At 52.6% G+C, this 20,100-nt stretch overlaps 1 long non-coding RNA gene across 1 annotated transcript in view; it reads left to right on the top strand.

Moving 5' to 3' along the window:
• The window catches only part of LOC110403776, a 150,634-nt gene extending 131,079 nt beyond the window's left edge, over nt 1-19,555 (top strand). The window contains exon 6 of the long non-coding RNA XR_002441828.1: nt 240-19,555. This is a non-coding gene — a long non-coding RNA (uncharacterized LOC110403776). The remainder of the gene's footprint in view (nt 1-239) is intronic.

The following is a 20,100-nucleotide window of genomic DNA, read 5'->3' on the forward strand; positions in this document are numbered from 1 at the left end:
CTGTCCCTGGTTTGGGCTGAGCACAGGGACATTGCTTGGAGGAGGCAGCATGGCACCAGAGCTGTGGACTCCGCTTCATGTTAGACAGAAGCCTTCTCTGCATTGTCATTAAAACAGTGTGTGTGTTTGAGGCTGATGGACTGCGCCATGCAGCTTTGAAATCCGAGTAGATTCCTCCAGGCTATGTTTACGCTACAGCATAATTTGTGTGTGTGAAAGAGCTTCTACTTCTATTTCAGCAACATTACAAGGATGGAAGTCGTACCCTCTGACAGCCTCGTGTCCACTCTGTGGGGACGTCCCGGAGCCCAGGGTGTCTGCCCAGGAGGGGACCTGGCTGAGCCACCGCAGCGGGACCGTGTCCTGGAAGGAGGCAGAAACCATCCCCAAGAGCAGCTCCTGCCCCAGACTCACACACAAAGCCCCACTGTGGCCATGACCCTGCCAGAGCCTTGGGATGCAGGCAGGCATCACTCACACACAAACCTGCATCTGCTTCCAAAACTATCAGCACGTGACAGCTCCACATCCCGTGGAAATGCTATCCTTCAGAGAGAAGAGCAGCATCTCCATGACCCCAGCTGAAGGTCCAGTCCCCGCACGTGATTTGATGGGGATTCAGGTGACAGTGTAGAAGCACAGGATGGACAGACAGCTCCAAACCCTTTGTAAAACTGGGAGCAGATGTGGAAGTCAGCTCAGATCCAAGTGACTGCACTCCCATTCTTTTTACGTTTACCATAATGGAGCTGTGGGCTTCCAAGTGTCCTGCGCTATTGATTGCAGATTTTAATGAGCTTTAAATTACCGAAGAGGTCTGTGGGTCAGATGCCTTAGGAACAGGAACTGTTCCCAGATGCTGAATCCGGGGTTCAAAAGGCCCTCCTGAAGCCACGCAAGCAGGACACCCATGGCCCCGCTGCCAAGAGCCTGAGTGCCCTTGCCTTGCCCTACTTATCTGAAGAGCCTGTCAGCATGTTCTATAACCAGTGGAAACCACTTTAGAGCCGGAGCCAGACACCGAGGTGCCGGGGTCCACATTTCATTTCTTTGCATGGGAAAGTTCTGCAGCAGTGGAGCCAGACCCTTCCCCGAGCAGCATTCTTCTGCCTATCTCGTTCTCAGCCCTGAGCTGGCATGTTTGAGGATTGACACAGGCCCTGCAGTTTGTAGATTTATTTTTCTTTTTTTCTAGGAAAGAGAAAAATGTGGCCATCAACAATTGTTGCAAAAGGTTAAGCTGTAGCAATTTTTAGTGCAACGTGAGAATTTTAATGGTGTGCTTGCAGAGAATTCAAGCTCCACTGTGGGAAGTGTCTCAGCACTCTATAACCCAAGCTCTTCTGGATTCACCTATGGGATAAACCCACCCCTAGCACAGCCTTGCTCTTACCACACTGCTGCCCCACGTCTTGCACCATTTCCCTCAAGCTTTTCCTTCCTGGACCAGTCAGTTTTGCATTGCTGCAAAGCGCAAGCAGGACCAACAGCGCTTCCCCACTGGGAAGGATGCGGGAGGTGGGCACGAGGACTACGGAGACATGGGAACAACAGCCCACCACAATGGCCTCTGAGCAAAGCAGTCCTACACAAGTGGTCACAGGATCTCACCCAGAGATGGGAGAAAAGCTCTAACTCACGGAGGCTCTGCAACGCAGACGTTTCTTTGTCAGGAGAATGTTTTCCTAGGGACAGGTTCTTCTCCTTAAGAAACACTTCACATATTATTACTTTACACAGATTCCTGGTTGGGGAAAAACAGTGTTTAAAACCAGCCAGAACTGTTAAAATTTATGGTATCAAAATATATTCTGTCCAAATATTTATACCGTAAACCAGCATCGTTAACTGTCCCCTCGTGCTGCTCTTGGGAAAGAGGGGAGAGGAATCTGAGACGTCTGATGTGTAAATTCCTTCGTTTATCACTGTTTTATTGCCTGGCATGGCAACAAAAAGTGGCTTTAGAGTCTGAATGAATCTGGATCTGAAGGAATTCCTGTTGTCGAACAGCCCTTCTGTGGGCTGCAGGGGTGTTTTCTAAGTGACATATTTCCAGAGGCACCTACACACATACTTGGCGTCCCAGCCCGCATGCCAGCACATGTTGTGAGCCTACAATTACCCTCCAGGAGTTGAGCAAGCACGCTCCCATTGAATTGTCTGGCAGCGGGAAGGGACGTGGGGCTGTGGATGAAGATAGGAGGCGGAAATATGTCTGCGCTGAGACCAGGATGCTCTAAGCATCGTGCCTTTGCCTTGAAGTTGTGTAAAGTTTGTGTCCAGCTGGATCCAGATGCAGCTGCCAGCACACCCCGTGAGACCCCCACGCTGCCGCTGCTGCCCCACTTCATCCAGCAGTGCCAGGGGTCTGCCCATCGCACAGCACTGAGCTCCCTGCTACCGCATCGCTCCAGGGCGAGCAAGCAGTGCTGCAGTCCTTCGTAAAAATGAATTGTTCTGCTTCCTGGAATTATTACTTTGCATCGTATCGCTTCTCTATTAATTACCCGTGCTTTTGGATGAAAAGCAGCAGATAGACAGGAGCGCATTATGTGTGTGATTGAAGAGGCGGGGTTACGGTGTCGCTCCCTTTTATTATCTCACTGAAGTTTGGGTCTAATGGAGTGGCTGTCCATATTCGCGTTCGTTTGACTGTGAATGCCTGGAAAAAAAGGCATCTATGGGTTTATTTGTCTTGGCAAAGGCAGTCTGATACATACAATGCATCTTTAGTTTTTGTAACAAGTTGAAAAACAGGCTGGAAATGGGGATGTCTGGAGAGCACGGTGAAGGGCGTCTGGGCAAGAGCCCGCACTGGGAGCTGCAGAGGAGCCCAAGGAAGCTCCAAAGGAATCTGAAGGAGACCAAAGGATCTCCAAGGAGCTCCAAAGGTGTCCAAAGGAGCCCAAAGAAGCTGCCAGGAGCCCAAAGGACTCCAAGGAAGCTCCAAAGGAGCCCAAAGGAGCTCCAAAGGTGTCTAAAGGAGACCCAGAGAGCCTGGAGGTGTCCAGTGGAGCCCCAGGGAGGTGCTGCAGTGGGTCCCAGCTTGTGCTCCCACTCCTCTGCCAACCTCAGGCCTCAAGTCTGCCTTAAAACCCAACAAATGTGTGTTCTTTTGCATCGTAACAAGGCAGTTCTTTTTCTCTGCCCCCTCCTCTTTGTGCTATTGGCATTTCTGTTCCCTGTAACCATGAGGGCTACAAAATGTCTTCTAAAAAAACTGAAAGTTGAGATTCTGGTATATTTACAGGTCTCCCAGGACAGAAGCTTTACAAAAGCCATCAAATATGAGGATACGACTGTACAAGTTGGCAGTAGTAAGGTTTTCATGTCCAAGTGTTTGTGTGAGTGAAAGCCCAGATTCTCGTTTGTCCGAACATTATATGGTGCGATAAGGTAACAAAGTGCATGGCCAAGAAAAAGCAGCCTGCAGTTTCAAAGATGGGAGGAAGGCACTGTAAAAATGTGTTCCATTAAGGAAATGTAAGAAGGATCTTCTGTGTCAGGCAGAGAGTGATTTCTGGGGCATAAGCATGGGAGCAGGCACCTCCTGTAGCATGGGGGTGTGCAGCAAGGGTTTGCAAGAGGCACGCATCAAAGCAACCTGAAATTTCTCGACCTCAGGTATAAGCGGGTGATCCAGGAAAACTGTTCCACGCTATTAAATGAAGAAAAAAATGAATGTGCTGTTCATTTAGAGGTCAGATGGAAACCTCAGCTCCTCACAGGTGGCAGCAGCGGCTGCATGGCTGCCCAGAATCCCATCCCCACGTTGATAAACCTCCTCAGTACTTGCTGTTACTGATCTGCAAGGCCAAGCTCTGTTGCTCAGGAACGCCTGTAATGGTTTCAGCAGGCAGGGTTTGGATGTCCTCAGGCAGCAGATGTGTCAGGAGTTAGCGATCGCTCGTAACTTTCTGGCACCGTAGCAGGAGCGGTGCCAGCGCTTTTGTTGTGAAACCTAAACCCACGTGAACCGAGTGTCACCGGCAGCACGGTGAGGTCAGGCTCAGGGAACCGCCGAGCACGGGGCCGGGAGCTGAGGGCACGCGGGACAGCCCCGAGCTGCTCTGGGCCTGGCTCCAACTTGCCCGTGTTTCCGAACCGACCGGTCTCAGCCGTTGGCCTCAGCCTGCTTTAAGCTGAGGCTGTGCCTAAGTTTTAAGAGGAACCATAAAAAAATATGAAGCATGTGGAAAAGGGGACCTGGGAGCAGAGGAGGGCTGCAGGAGATGGCTGCCATGTGCTGTGCCATAACCCTAACCCTCACCCTAAGCACCCAGCTGCTGGGGACATCGGTGACATCCCCAAGTGTGCAGGCTCCATCCCTTCGTGGTGAGCCTGAGTCTTAAGAGGAAACCTGATCTGAAAAAGCTCTGGCTGTGGGCTGAGCTCGCATTTTTCCTACAAAGAGGCTCAGTGGGACCAAGCCAACCCTTCACAGCCTGATGTATTTTCTGAAAGGACGTTTGTGCACAGATAAGAGCATTCCCAAAGCTATTTATGTCCCAGCCAAAGGGCCCTGCAGTGGGAGAGGACCTGCATTTTATCTCCCAGTGGGAAATGAGTAAAATTAGTTTTCTGGGGGGACAGGGTGAGAGTGGATGTTGAATAGCCCATCCCCACATTACAGATGGAGCTGGCTGGACGTTGGGCTGCTCTGGGCAGGCTTTGTTCCCCCTCTCCCAAACTGCGCCACTTTGGGTGAACCAAGATCTTTAAGCAGGAAAAACCTGCCAGCCTCCAAAGGAAAACTTTTGTTTTCAGAAGTGGTCAGGGGGATTTGGCCATCTGCTTCCAGCTTGGAGAGCCGGGCCATGTGAATGCTGCCCATTGGATTTCCTTCCATCACCAGGCTGTGAGTTTTAGTAGCAGACAGAATTCAGCCTTACCCGGTCATCCAAAATACATCTCAAGTAAAATTTAACTTGGCACCTTTTTGAAATTTGGCCATCACTAATTACGCCTGCAATTAATGGCCTGTTGGAGGCTCTGGGAGCTGATGAACTTGAGTCTGCTCCAGGGTCAGGGCTTGGCTTCGAGAAATGTTTTGAGATACCGTTCTTAGGGAAGATATTTGACTGGGCTCTTCATTTAGGACATAGCCTAATGGGTGCTTGGCTCAAGAGAGAACTAACAGCTACGCAGACTATTTAAACGTGACCTGGAGAAAATAGGTTGGCAGTGCGTGTTAAACAAAACTATAGGCTTCTGCAAAATGGAAACAAAATGTAACCGTGCACCCAAATCAGTGCCCTGAAACACAGCGAGACACCGAGCAGGCAAAAAGCTGGTAGTAGTTCTTCGCTGTCCCGTAAGCTAAATGTGATGTTTTGCTTTAAAAAAGCTGCCTCTTGCTTGTTTGATTTTTCTAGCGTGATCTTACAAAGCATGGCCCTCCTGCTCCCCTCGGAAAAGCAGGAAGGCATATTAAGAGCGCTGATAAAAGGTAAACAAACCAGGAGACACAGAGTTTCTTGATATGCTCTAATTGAGCTCGTTTCCTTGCTTCGGCTTTGAAAAGGAACAGCCATGAGGCATTCTTGAGAGAGCCAAGTGAACTGCTGTTATCTCAAAAAGGTCTCCTTCGTGTCTCGCTCGTGGGGCTCCAAGTCTGCTCCGGCCACTGCCTGGAAGTCTAAGAAAAGAAGTCTATGGCCGCTGATAAAGCACCCATTTTTAGGCCTTGGGAAGGATGGGGTTGTTGACAGTTCATTCCTGCGAAAATTCAGCGCGCTCCAGCCCCCTGATTGTAAATGGAAGGGATCTATGGCAGCACTAATGCAAAAGGTATGTGATTAGATAGTCCCGCCCGCTATCTGCCCGGCTTCCCGCCGATAGCCGGCCCTGCTGGTGCGAGATGGGAGCCATCAGCGTTGCCAGACTGACGCCAGGCCCTTCAGCAGCCGCCTCGCAGATAAGGGGAGAGGGCTGCGAGCCTCACGTAACACAATGTTTCCCCAGTGGGTGAACTTGAGCATTTCTGGCTGCATCTTGCACAGACATCTTGCGGAGCCAGGGAAGGGATAAAATATCGTTTCAGACTGTGAGGAGTCCAAAAGTTTGCTGCAAGAGGTCCTGTCACAGCTGCTCATGGCTCGCTGCTATCTCCCAGGCTTCAGCCCTCTCTTGGCTGAGACCAAAGTGATGCCAGAAGGAGCAGCGCCCTCGGTTTGTGCTGGTGCTCCGTGCTCATGGGACAGCCTGCCTCAAAGCCCGGGGCCGGGGCAGAAACAGAAGGAAAATCTGCCCTGAAGGGATCTGGGTAGTCGCAGCAAGAGGTTTCTTCCACCAGGAGCTTCACTGCATCCTTTGGGTGAACAATCCAGTGAGTGATCCTTCTAAAGGCTTGTCCATGCGGCCGTTGGGACTTCTGACAGTGCATAGAAGGCCTTTGTAAGACTCTCCTCAGTGAGACGTACTGCAGTTAGGATCTCAGGTGCACCAGTTGCACTCAGTGGGCCGGGAAATGGTTTGGACCCACCTCCACGTCGCACCACCACATGGCAGCTGCTTCCAGGAATGTGCTGCAAGCGCTGGGTAGACCTGAACACCACACAGACATCGTGTTTCCTTCTTAAGCCTTATCTTCTCCCACACCCTCAAAGAAACTTAGAGCTTATTCATTCATTAAAACAGAAGGGAACTTTCCTCTAATCTTTTCCTAGTGACTCACAGGCTCTGTGGCTGCCATCAGAGGCGTGACCGGGCTGTGCGTACGTTGACACGACCAGTCTCTGGTCTTCCCATTTTTGGGTGCAATGACCAGTGATGGGAAGCGGAGTGGGCTTCCATGCTGGGAGCCAAGCACTGGAGCTAGAATGTGATTCCTGGGGCTTAAGGTGAGGACGTGTGTGCCAACCTTTGCCCCAAGCAGCGTCCTGCTCTAGGAAGCATCCCGTGGCCCAGCACACTGTGACACCGCAGGCAGGGAGCTGGGAGGGATGCAGAGCACAGCGTGTGCTCCACCAGAGCTCTGTGTGGGCTCACGTTAGTCATTGTTTGCAAGCGTCTGAGTGATGGCCAGGACTGATAGACATGTCTGCAGAGCCTTGAAGGCTCGTAACTGTCGGCACAAAAGAGCCTCCTACTGAAAATCCTTAACCTTAAACCTTGAAAGCCAGGAGCCTTCGCTGGCAGCTGTTTGCCACAGGGCACCCGGGCAGTCCTGCACCTACAAGGAGTGAGTGTGGAATTCATTTCAACCAAACAGAGCTGCAAACGGGAGAAAGAATAGGGTGACATTTGCAGCAAACGTTGCACTCACTAAATAACAAGCCCTGGCTCCTCGCGTTGCATTTCTGTGATGCTTGTTTTGCTCTTCTCTATGCTGGGTGCTTTTCTTCCTCTCCGTTTTCTCCAAAATTTTCTAGTACTTGTTGTGTTTTCCGTGGAGAAACCACATGCAGTGAGATGGCTGTGAGGTGTCACATGGAGTATGCGTCTGATTTTCCTAGCTTGCCAATCCAGCAAGCTGGAGATAAGTCTGAGTGGCTTCTTACAACAGCAGAGCTCAAGTGCAGTGAATTAATCCTGAAAGAAACGAGCATCGTGCTGGGGGACGGATGGATGGCACGAGCTCCAACATCCTGCTGGCTCCCAGTGCATCACCTCCTGCAGCCAGAGCACAGTGTCCAGAGAGGAAGAAAAAGGGAAAACCCACTTCTCCTGTGGCTGCTGCTGTGTGTGAGTCCTGCTGCTCTCACCCTGGTCATCACACAGAGCATTTATCTACATGGGCTGGGCCAGGTTCTAGGAGCAGCTGTGGAGTTCAGATGCTTTCAGTTCCCACCTGGAAGGAGCAGGGCGATGTGTCTCCTGGCAGAGCTGTCCCGATGGCTGCTGCAGCCAGCCCTCCAGCTGCTGCCCATCCTGCCCGGTGCTGCTGCAGCGCAGCGTGGGCCACGCGCTGCTGGGAGCACACTGGAAACCAAGTTTAAACACGCAGACCACTGTTTATTTCAGTGAATCATGCGTGCTTAGCACCTGATCCTGCTAGCTCCAGAACATCTCCTGGGAGATCTTGAGAGCTCTCAAGTCCTTACTGATAATGCAATTATCCCTTTTCAACTGAAAACGAAGGCGGCAGCTCTGTTGTTTGGGGAGTTGCAAGAGAGGGCTCCGTGGTTTGGGTTTTGCTTATGAAAACCCATTAGGGGCTAGCTCACCCCGTTAATTGCCCAAGTAGCATCTTGCAACGCGCACAGATGTGTGCAAACAAGTGGTTACATGAACAACAGATGCAGTTAAACACACACCTAGCTGCACAGCAAATTGTTTCTGCTTGCTTGCTTACTGCGTGTATCTCAGGATGGGTTTGAGGAGCAGGACCACCGCGGCTGGCAGCAGCAGGAGGTGGGAGCAGCCAACGTCACATCTGCACCCATCACCTCACTGCCAGCCTGATGCAGATTGGAGCTGCCAGGGCAGGGCTTGGGGACTCCGATGGATTCTGAATCCAGCCCTAAGCCATTGGAAGCCATTCATCTGCCAGAGCAGATCTCGGTGTAACCACTGAGCACCATCTGACACAACCAGCACAAGTCCCACATGGAGCAAAGTGCATACCTATACGCAGAAGCTTCTCTCATGGTGCTTCCTGGGAGTTGCTTGGTGACAAGAATAATGTTATTACACACACACACACATGTTCTATTAGGCATTACCTGCAGTTAGAATTTATTCATTGTTTTCCTTCAGCAGGCTCCAGCCCTGCATTGTGAAGCTCCATACAGAGCGGGTGGCAGAAGGGAGACAGCTCCCAGCGTTGGGGCCGTGAGTCACATCCCTATGTGCTTGGCAGGATAAGACCCTTCACTCCTTAATGCCTGAATGGAAGGTCATTAAAACAACACTGTGCTTTGGGGAGGATACCAGCTCTATGGCATGCTTAGTTTAGAGGCAAGTGGAAGTCTTGCTTTGAGCCTAAACTGGTTCATAAAGCATGAGCTCAGAGCAGAGCAGCAGAGACACCCCTAGGACCATCTGTGATTCACTCCTGGCCGTAGCAGGGCCTGCCTGGGGCTCAGAAGCTGTAGGACAGCCCCTGCTCCAAGAGCGTGCAGACCACAGGCTGGATGAAATATGGGATGTGGGAGACACCCACCCACCAATGCTTCAAGAAATCCACGGTGGAAATTGTTTTCACAGCCCAACATCCCCATGCGTCTGAAATAACCCTATCCCGGACGCCAGATCTTGCTTCAGTCTGATGGAGCTCTGAGCAACCCATCAACCAAACTTCTGATGGAGCAGTCAGAGCCAAGGGGTGGGTGATGAAATGTGCTTCTCTTTAATCTGCCTGGATTAGGTACAATTCATTGCTCACTGGGAAGGACCTGCAGCAGGATAAGTGATGTTAACAGCAGCTGATCTGATAGTGCCAGAGCAAGTTCCTACAGAGCAGTCACGTGGAGCTGGTGCAGAGGCAGAGCCCGGCTCTGCAGGGAGCCAGGGGAACACTGCCCCAGCTGATGGACACGAGCTATGTGTTCCGGAGGCCAAAGGCAAGGGCAAACCAGCGTGGTGAAGGCACCAGCCCCGATCCGTGGGCACACAACCATTTAAAAACAGGGAAGGGAATAGCAGTAACCTACTATAGTGCTGGTTGTGGTGTTTCTTGATGCCGTCAAAAGGCAGCTGCGTTATCAAATCACAGAATCACGCAGGTTGGGAAAGACCTCTGAGATCCCCAAGTCCAACCCCACCCACCCCACCATGCCCACTGCCCATGTCCCTCAGTGCCTCATCTCCACGGTTCTTGAGCACCTCCAGGAATGGTGACCCCACCGCTGCCCAGCAGCAGTGCCGGTGCCTGACCGCCCTTTCAGAGAAGGTATCTTTCCTAATACCCAACCTGAACTTCCCCTGGTGCAATGTGAGGCCATTACCTCTCACCCTAAATGAAGCTGTTCTGCTTTCTCATTAGTGGAGATATCAGAAGAAAGGAAACACGTAGCTATCTGGGGATTTTGAGCAGAAGAAAGGTGTTGTTTCAAAAAATGACTGGTTTTTGGCTGTGCTCTATTTTGAGAGGTGGAGAGAAGGGCAGGGGCTGCTTTAAGGTTTGTGAGTGCTTGGAGCTGAACGCTCGGCTGGTTCTGTTTCTTGTTTCACCGAGATGTGCGTTCACTTTCCAAACTGAACCATCTCGAGCCATTCTGTTTATTAACAGCCTGCTTCTGGAGCCTTAGTGACTCCACACAGGGCAGTTATCCCGTGCAAAACAAAGCAGGAAAAGCAAACAATGCCCAGTGCTCACTTGCAGAGGAGCAAAGAGCAGCAGTGCCACCAACCCATGAGGAACTGAATGCTTCAGGCAGTGGGGAGATGTGGCCCAGGGCAGAGCCGCCCTGCGGGGTGACAGCAGCAATGGAGCATTTGGAAACTTTTGTCTTTAGTAAATGAGACCGTTGGTCCAGCAAACCAAAGGGGATCTTCATGGGTAGCAGCATGGTTTGGGCTCGTGGGATCTGAGTGGAGCTGGACCCCCACTGGGCTGAAAGCACATGGAGAGAAAATGGGGCTGTTCCAGCTCTCCATAGGACGTCACCTGGCATTGTGAAATGTTGAGAGGGTTGTTCACGGTCAAATAAAGCGTGGAGCTTTTCCCATGGCAGGGAGATGGCCCTAGAAATGTTCTTCATCGTGAAAACCCAACGTCACCCAGTTCCTGCCTTTCCCCTCCTCTGACTACATATCAAATCCCCTTCACGTCCCTCGTTCCTCTGGGACCCGCAGCACTTCGTGCATAGATGACTTTTTTCTCTGCCATATTCAACTCATGCCCCTCATGAAGACAGCAGTGTGCCTTTCATCAGTTCTAGCTCTTTGGTTCATTTTTCCTACAGGGGAAGAATTCGCTGTGAGCATCCCTGAGCCCAGGGTGCTCAATTCTGAGAATAGTTTGGGGAATGGCAACGTTACAAAATGTCATTTCAGTGGCAGCACAAGGTATCTGCTTAATGACATCTTCAAGATCCGGCAGTTCCAGTAAGGGAGTTTTTATGAAAGCATTAAATCTGGGATAAAAATGGATTATTGGCACTTCCAGGGTTTGGGGGGAAAGGTTCGTTCTTGCTCTGAATAAAACAAATGGTTTACGATTTTTCTGGGAAATGAGGATTTGCACAAAAATGTTGGTTTGGTTGAATGCGTGCTTGGACTTGCTCTCAAAACTTTGCAGCACTTTAAAAATAGAATGAAATGGCATTTACAAATGGAGATTATTTCGAGTCAAAGCATCAAAATCTCTCATTTTGAAAGGCTTTGATTTTTCTCCTAATAGAAATTCGGCATCCACATTACAAGGAAGCGACCGGCCTTGGGCTGGTGCGTGTCTGAGACAGCTAATTTTGTGTCTTTAGCTGAAAATCACTCATCTGGGCGGAGGAGCCGATGACCCATCGTCTGGGGAGGGCACCAGGTAGGCTGCGAGGCAAACGAACTCGTTATGCCACGGGCTCGGCGGCTGCTTTGCTCCCTTTGAACACCGCAAGATTCCTACTTGTTAGTCATCGCGCATGCAGTCGGACACAGATTCTTTCTTAAACATTCACATATTTTATGAAGTTAGAAAGGCTTTTAAGATGCACAAACCCCGATGTTTTTAATGAGTTTAACAACAACCAGGCGGAGACCAAAGCACGCGCAGTCCCTGGGTCTGACCCGCTCCCAATTTCTACTTTCCAAATTCTGAAGTCCCTGTGTTCCTTTCCAGACCATGCAGGGCTGACAAAAACAGCTTGCTTCACTGAAGCTTCACCCATAGAGGAAGAGTTTTGGGGTATTTTGGGTTACCCAGCGCCTGCTAACCCACAGCACATTGGCTTGTGCTGGACTCGCTTTGCTTTGTTTTACAGGGGAACCGTTTTGCTCCAGGTGTCCTGTACAGAAACCCTCTTTCTCGTGACATTGCATTTAACTGAGCAGCTAAATCCCTACTCCATGAGGCAAAAACCTGCAGCTGCCATGCAGCAGAGGCATTGCAGCTCTGCAGGGACAGGAGCTCAGAGCCCCATGCAAGGGCAGGAAAATGATTCCAAAACATTCACAAAACATAAGACAAATCGTGAAATATTCATTTAAAAAAAAAAAAAGCTTGAATGTTAATTCCCACTCGCACATCAGCAGCAAAGTAGATTTTGGAGATGAGGAAATGAAACCACAAACCCAGTAAGCTGCTCGTGGGGTGGTATATGGGGCTCAGCACTGCAAAGGAGAGCAGTGATTCCATCATGCAGAGGGTTGGGCTCCAGGTGCAGTCCCCGATGTCACACTGAGCCTTGCGTGCTCCTCCTGCTCCCAGCTCATGAGCATTTCATCTTATCAATGGAAGCACCCCCGAGTTGAGTTGGGCATTCTGTACAATTATTGGGAGCAATAGTTGGTGTCAAGAGTTGTGTGCAGAAAAAGACATTTTTAATCTCTTTAACACCTTTTTGATTTTGCCCAACTCTTTGGTGATTCCTAGCCTGAGCAAGACCAAGCACCATGTGCACAACCAATAGGTTGGGAGCCCCACTCCTCCTCCTGGACACGAACCCATCCATCCCCATTTCCCCTTGCATCCAGAGGCTCAGAGCCACATCCCCTTGTGGGATCTGATCCGCGGGTGACTCTGTGTGCATTACCAGTTGCTTATTACTCATGCTTCCAGCAGGACGCTTTCTTTATCTGCAGCAAATCCCCCCCAGTGCCATCACCCCAGCCCCATCTTTGCTTTATCTCTGCCCGCAGTGGGACTGAGCCTGCCCGCAGCCCCGCACCGCCAGCCCCGCGCCTTCAAAGGCAGAACGGGGCTCTGTAACTTGAGTCTTTAACAACACATGGCAGAAGCTACAGGAACTGGCCTGTGTCATGTCTCTGAATGGCTTCATAAATATAACACCGAGGAATTTGGATGCTCTCGGGTGATGGATGTTTGCGTTCTAAGGGATGCGCTTTCTGCCTTGCCCTCCGGAGCAGCCATAGCCATCGTGCAGCTCCTTATCCCATCCCTACGGCCCAGAGGGCAGGATTCAGCCCGTGCCACCCATCCCCAACCCACCACTGTTGTTGTTGACCCTGATTCCCACCCACCCCGGACACAGAAGCCACACGCAGAAAGATCCGATGCAAAAAAAAAAAAAGAAAAGAAAAAAGCGATGGAATGTATTTATCTGCAAACAATAGCGTGTCTGGATGGAAAATCAGTGTTTTACACCAGTCATGTGGTTGCTATTACTGTTTTCCAAAACACCCAGAGGTACTTGATGTGTTAAGTATGAGCGGCCCTGTGCTCTTTTGCTTAAAAAGCGAAGTGTGTGTGTCTGCACCTCAAAGTGCTCTTGCGTTGATGCCCAAATGGCTGCCGGAGGAACTGCCCATTTATCTGCAGGCATGGGCTCGCTTTGGGAGCAAGATGCCACAGGGGGCATCTGCACGGCTCCGTGATGGCGTTTCCACGTTCCTTTGCCATCCCTGGTGCAGGAGAGCGTGGACGGAGCCGGAGGGCTTGTTTCCTCGTGCAAACCCAAGCTGTGCCGATGGCCATTGAGCGAGGATTTCCATTTTTGGTGCGAGCTCAGCCTTAAAATAGACAGTCTTCAGCGAGGAAGAAACTCTGTTGACAGAACATAGGGAACATTCTTCCCGCGGCTCTCGCTCGGGGCTATCTCGGCTTTAATCTCAGTGCTTCCTGCAGGTCTCCCCGGCCCCACTTCCCTCCCATTGTTGTGGGGTTTGGAAGTGACCTCAGGCTGCAGACGGCAGCCCACGGGCAGTGACTAACCCGCCTGTCTCCATCCCTTGGACATGTCCCATCCACTAAATAAATGACAGGCACCGACACGTGAATAGAAACACAAACAGCCCGACAGGGAGATCTTAACTGTTTGTGGCAGGGAGATGTCCCAGCAGTGCTGGGGAGGGGACGGCAGCGCCGCGCGTGGGGCAGAGCGGTACCAGCTGCAGGGCGCCGAGCCTCCGATATTAGCTTTAATTGCTGGGGATTCTTTTCTGAAGCTTTTATCTCTGCACTGCTGTAATTAAAAGCGCGGCCGTGCGTCTGTGTGTCTGTCTGGCTTCAGCGTGAATAATTCCATTGCGAGAGGTAGCACCGTGAGGACACGCTGCAGTGCTGCGACCCTACAGCATACCTATAGGGATCCCTACGAGCAGCCATGGGTCAGCCCACCTGGCCCTACCTGTGGCACACACACGCATGGTCCCACTTCCCCCCGCATCCACTGCTGGCAGTGGTGGGGATGTTCACACCGATGCTGCTCCTAAATGGTGAATGTGGTGCCCCATCCCTGCAGTGCCCGAGGCTGGGCTGGATGGGGGCACCCAGCCCACGGTGGGGGTTGGACTGGGTGATCTTTAAGGTCCCTTCCAATCCAACCATTCTGTGATTCGATGATTCTAAAGAGAATTGGTGCTGGCCACAGCCAGACATCATGACCAAACCCCAACCCCAGCATCCTACAGCCAAGTGAGACCAGACCGAGCCGTCCCAGCACGCTCTGCCTTTGAAATCTAACAATAGTTTCACCAATAAGAATAGAATGAGTGTTAATAAGCTACATTTGTGGATTTTTTTGGTTGGAAAAGCAGGAAAGTATTCTCTTTAACAGAATCAAAATCTCTTTTAAATGCTGTAATTGCAATAATTAATAATGCTGCTTAGCAGTTATTAGCACTCGGTGCATTGTGTGGATGTCTGCGTTAGCTAAGGTTTAATAACGAGCTTCATATAAAGCCAGGAGGAGAAAATAACGATATGGGGAGTGGCTGCAGCGCTGTGGTCTGATGGCTGCTTGCTTTAATGTAAGTAACAAATAATTCCCTCTGGCTCTCAACATTTGTGGATAAGGCCATAAAGAAGAAAATAAGAAAAAGAAAAAAAGGAGGAAACCTCAGCTCATAAACATGCTGCCCTTGCTTTACGGCTTCGAGAGAAACCTTTGTTGTTGGGCTAATGGCGGTATCAGTAACGAGCAGTGGGACAGTGCGTGTCATCCCCCGGTCCTATGCGTGTAACAGTGGGGCTGTTCTTGGTGTCACTGTCACTGTCACTGTCACCCAGCCCGTGTCACAGTGAGGGGAGTTGGAGGACAGCGATGCCCTAACCTGGCTTTGGAGACTAATGGCTTTTTGTGCAATGCATCTTATTCACTTTCCTCCCAAATGACTCTTGCTGGTAGATGCTGTTCAGCAGCGGCTGTCCTCTGCCCCAGGGCTGGGTGAAACTCAGGGCAGAGAGACACTGTGCCTTGGGATGTGGGATAGTGGTTGTGGGGACCCCAGAGAGTTCTGCACCTCTGCACTCTCAGCTCAGCTCACTGTATTCAAGGTCAGCTGGACGGGCTCTGAACACCTGATGGAGCTGTGGGTGTCCTGGTTCATTGCAGGGGAGGTGGACCAGGTGGCCTTTAAAGGTCCCTTCCTACTCAAACGATTCCATGATTCCATGATTCTGAGATCTGACTGGCGTAGGTTCATCACCACTCGCTCATTAGCTAAATACAAGGAGTTAATCCCCACCGACCCCGTAAGTGGCTGGGTTCCATCAGGCATCGCAGCCAGCTCCAGCACTCCATCTGCTCGCTCGTGTCCCGGATCATGATGGGCTGGGCTGGTGGGGAGCTGTGGACACCCTGCAGCCCCCACCCCACCGTGCCCTTCTGCACGAGCAAGCCCTGCAGATCCCTCCCGCAGCCGCAGTCGAAAGAGAGTTTCAGCACCAAAAGAGATACACTAGGGCATTTCAGCAACGACCGCCCCTGCTCCAGATTCAGAGCAGAGCGGACACTCTCCCTTCTGCCCCAGTGATTCTCACATCCCCATTTTGAGGCTGCAGACATCTGGGGAGGCACCAGACCGCACCGTCCCGCAGACACATCCCAGACCCTCTCTGGAAGCCTTTTTATGCCCTCGCTGCCTTCAGCCCATGACTCAGTCCCTATTTCTATTCTCTTCCCACTTCTGTTCCTCCTTCCTTCAGTCGGCGGCAGCAGCTTCGCTCCTGTGCTTTGTGGCTGCTCTCGCCGGGTTATTATTGGAGACGACTGCGAAATAACAGTGCTGCTCTTTAAGACGCTGCTGCACCGCTGCAGAAAACATTTCCCCGCGCCGCGGTGAGCAGCCCTTCGCCGGAGCGCTGGCGTCGGCTCTGAGCGCCCCAGACGCCGGTCACCGAGCACAGAGCTGCTGCAACAGAACAAATTGCCCAGGGCAGCAGATCCCGGGGAGGGAGAAGAGCCAGCAGCCCCGTCTGTCTGTCTGTCTGTCTCTGTGTGTTTTCGAAGGGAGAAAAATTATCTTTTTACAAGCCTGCCCCAGTTGGCTCCGAGCGGCTCTTCCCAGAAAACACCATCGTAAATAGAAGAGCGAACCCTCGCACAAGCGGACAGGTTGCCATTTATATCTGACCTTTCTCAGATCTGCTTTGATGTCTTCCTCAACCTAGGCTTCCTCCTGTCCTGCCCGCGGCGCATTTAGCTCCCGCTGCTAGGAGAGCACCGCTGGACACAACAAACCCTCCGCAGTTAATTAAAGCCATTCTGATATATATATCCACCTCTACTCCCTCTTTTTTGAACCGGCTCCGAATGCAATAATCCCGCTTTAATCCCCCCGTCCCGGGGAGCTTCCAGTTCAGTGTTTGCAAATGGTATAGGTAGATATGGATAGGGATGGGGAGAGATCTATTTTTTAAGGGTTCTGTGCTTGGCACATCACCCAGTGACATCGGCTGCTTTTCTTCCTTGGACAGATCCGGCTCGAAAATGGCAATTCCCAACACCGAGCCAAAACAACAGCACAGGGCGCTGTCAGAACTGGGCGTTATCTGCCTGGAAAGGAGTCCGGCCAGGCAGACTGTCTCCACAGGCTGCTGAACAAATGCTGATAAAAAGGCCAAACCCCTGTGTTTGTTATGGGTGGTGAAGGTTTGCGATGGATCCCCTGGTGGACGAGGGAGGCTGTAATTCCCTTCCTATTGGAACACAGCATCTGGTTGATGTGATAGTGCCAGGCTCCCACAGCCAGAACAGGACAGATGTTTGTGGCTGGCTCTGCCACGCTGCCTGTGAAAACTGAGGCCAAGGGAGATGCTTCGGGCTCCTTTGGGCTTAGAAAACCCCAAAGTGCTTTCACCATAGGGCCTTGAACTGTGCTCATGTCTTCAGAGAATCATGGAGTCATGGTATGGCTTGGGTTGGAAGGAACCTCAAAGCCCCTAATGCCCACCCTGCCATGGATGGCTGACCCCACAGCTTGGGCTGCCCAGCACCCACCCACGGCCTCGGGCGCTGCGGGGATGGGGCACCCACAGCTCCAGGCAGCCTGTCTTCATCCTCTCCATCCCCATGCCGCATTTTATTAGGTTGTGAGTGCAAAAGGACATTGAAAATCCCTGTCAACGGCATCAAGACAGACACTGGGAGCTCTGGTGAATTAGGAGGAATTAGTACCTGCATTTCATCGTTAAGTCCCACATAGGACCCATAGAAGAAATAAGTCCCCAGCAAAGCCAGAAGCCAACGGCCCCCATTGTGCATCCACAGCTTCTCCCTGGCTGCGTGGTGCCACATCACAGTAACCCCAAATGTCTCTTTGCACACAGCCCACAATGTACAGCAAGGAAACGTCCCGGTCAGGATGCATTTGGGGTCATCATGTGTTTTTCTAAAGTAGAAAAGTGTGACTGTCCACCCCTGTGCTGTCTGTGCTTCCAAGCCGCTCTTGTCCTGGTTTGTACGGAGCAGGAGCAAAGATTTTTGCCACACAAAGAAATGCTCTTCCTAGCAAAAAATAGAGGGAGAGAAAGGAGCCAAAGCAGAAAGCAAGAGCCAGTGGGAGAGATGGAAGTAGGGCTTTCCGGTGGGGAACGCAACACCTCTCTATGCTGCAAGGGCTGGCACTGGATTCAGATGAACGCATATATCTGCACTGCCTGAGATCCCAGTGCTTGCCTTGGGTTGCATCAGGTCTGGTTTGGGTTCGTTTTCCTATAAAATGAGAGCAGCAGCACAAGGGTAATCCCGTACTCAGGGCACGGACCTGCAGGTTCAGTCTCTGAGAGGGATGTGACCCCAACACCCCACGTCCTGGGGGGTGCCCTCCTCCCTGGGCCTCAAGTCGGGCTCTTTCCTGAGTAACTAACTGCTGAATTACTGACACACACTGGCCCAGAAGTGATTTAGAGAAATGCACCTGCAATCCCCCTTAAAGCCCCAGGGTCTTCCTGACGTGAGAAGCCATATCCCCGTGTCCCCACAGAATCACAGAATCATTAAGATTGGAAAAGACCACTGAGATCATCTAGTCCAACCATCCGCACCTCCCTGTGTCCCCACGTCCCCATATCCTCATGTCCCCGTGTCCCCGCTGCATGCCAGGGTCCCCTCCGGGTTCCAGCAGCACCTTGGATGGTGCCATCACCTGCCGGGAAATGATTGTACCCCTGTGGTTCCAACTCCAAGTCCTATCCCCTTGCCCTCCCCCAACAACCCTTCACGGAAACCGGTAGGCTGCAGCCAAACAACCCAACAACCACCGGTTCTGCCCAAGTGCCGTTTTCTGCCCCGTTTTCTGCCCCACACACACGTGAGAACGGCACCGGGCGCTCGGTGCCACCGCTCCCCCCCGCGGAGCCGCCGCAGCGCTGGAAAGAGTGAGTCAGCGCTCCGCACCCGCGGGAGGTGTCGTGGGACGGGCCCGGGGAGTTCCCATTAACCCCATTAACCCGTTCACGTGGATTTCAGGGCCGGGGAGAGGCGGCGGTGGGGGAATTGGGGTTTTTCTCCCCCTCCCCCCCCCCTCTTTCCCCTTCCCGATGCGGTATGAAGTTGCGGTGCTCTCCTCCCCACTCGTCTCTGTCGTCGCTCTGGGAACGAAAGCAGCGCCCGCACCGCCGGGATTGGGATGCTCCGAACGCTCCCCCCTGAATGTGCGTGAGCAAATGGTGCCAGCGCTGCGCTCCGGGCTGGCTCCGCGTGCAGCTCCGCGTCCTCGGGAGCGGGCGGTGCGGCCAGGAACTGCTGTCCCAGCGCAGCACCAGCCCCGTGCCGGCACCGCACTGCAGCAGCGTCCTGCAGCCGGGCGTCCCTGTACGGTGCCGTGGTGGAAAAGTGGGGGAAAAAAATGGGAAGGGAGCAAACACAGGCTCCAAACTACAAGGATAGTGGTGGGAAACAAATTTTGCATCCCTTCTCAACCTTTTGCATCCCCTTGTATCCCATTGCAACCCCTTCCATCCCATTGCAACCCTTTGTGTCCCTTTCCATCCCATTGCAACCCTCTGCAACTCTTGGCATCCCTTTGCAACCCACTGAATCCCACAGAAGCTCCTTGCATGCCATTGCAACCTTTTGCGTGCCCTTGTATCCCATTGCAACCCTTTGTATCCCTTTGCATCGCACTGCAACCCTCTGCAACCCTTAGGCATCTCTTTGCATCCCTCTGCAACCCCTTGCATGCCACTGCATCCCACTGAAACCCCTTGCATCCCTTTGCAACCTTTTGTATCTTTTTGCATCCCTTTGAAACCCCCTCCTACCCTGTGTACCCAGAGCCGCCCCGCAGCCCGTCCCGGCCGCCCCGCACGGCACCGCACGGGCGGGCGCAGGGACCCAGCGCGGCGCCGCCGGGCGCCGTTCATTCACAGGCACGCCGCGCCGCGCGGGGGGGGCGGGGCCGGCGCGGCGACTGAGCCAATAGGAAGCGGCGGGGGCTCGCGTCACGCGGTAGCTGACCAATGAGAGCGCTCCGGTCCTGAACTTTTGCCACGGCGGACAAGTTGATACATCGCGGGGGCGTGTCCCGCCGCGGCGTCTCCTGCGGGGGGAGCGGCCTTAACCCCTTCGCCGCCGCGGCGCCGCCGTGACCTACTTTCCCCTCGCGGCCGCCGCGGGGAACGCCGCGGTGCCGCGCGCGGCGCCTTTAAGAGCCCGGCAACCCGAGCTGCTGTTTGCGCAACAATCGGTGCCGCGCGGAGCCGCCAAAGTGTCTAGACTGGCACATGATGGGCGGCAGCCAATCGCGCCGCCGCTCGCGAGGGGCCCTGCGTGCGCGCCGCGGCCACACAAAAGCTGCGCGAGGGCGGGCGCCGGGGAG

This window comes from Numida meleagris, chromosome 9, assembly GCF_002078875.1.
Source record: "Numida meleagris isolate 19003 breed g44 Domestic line chromosome 9, NumMel1.0, whole genome shotgun sequence".
Classification (NCBI taxonomy): domain Eukaryota; kingdom Metazoa; phylum Chordata; class Aves; order Galliformes; family Numididae; genus Numida; species Numida meleagris.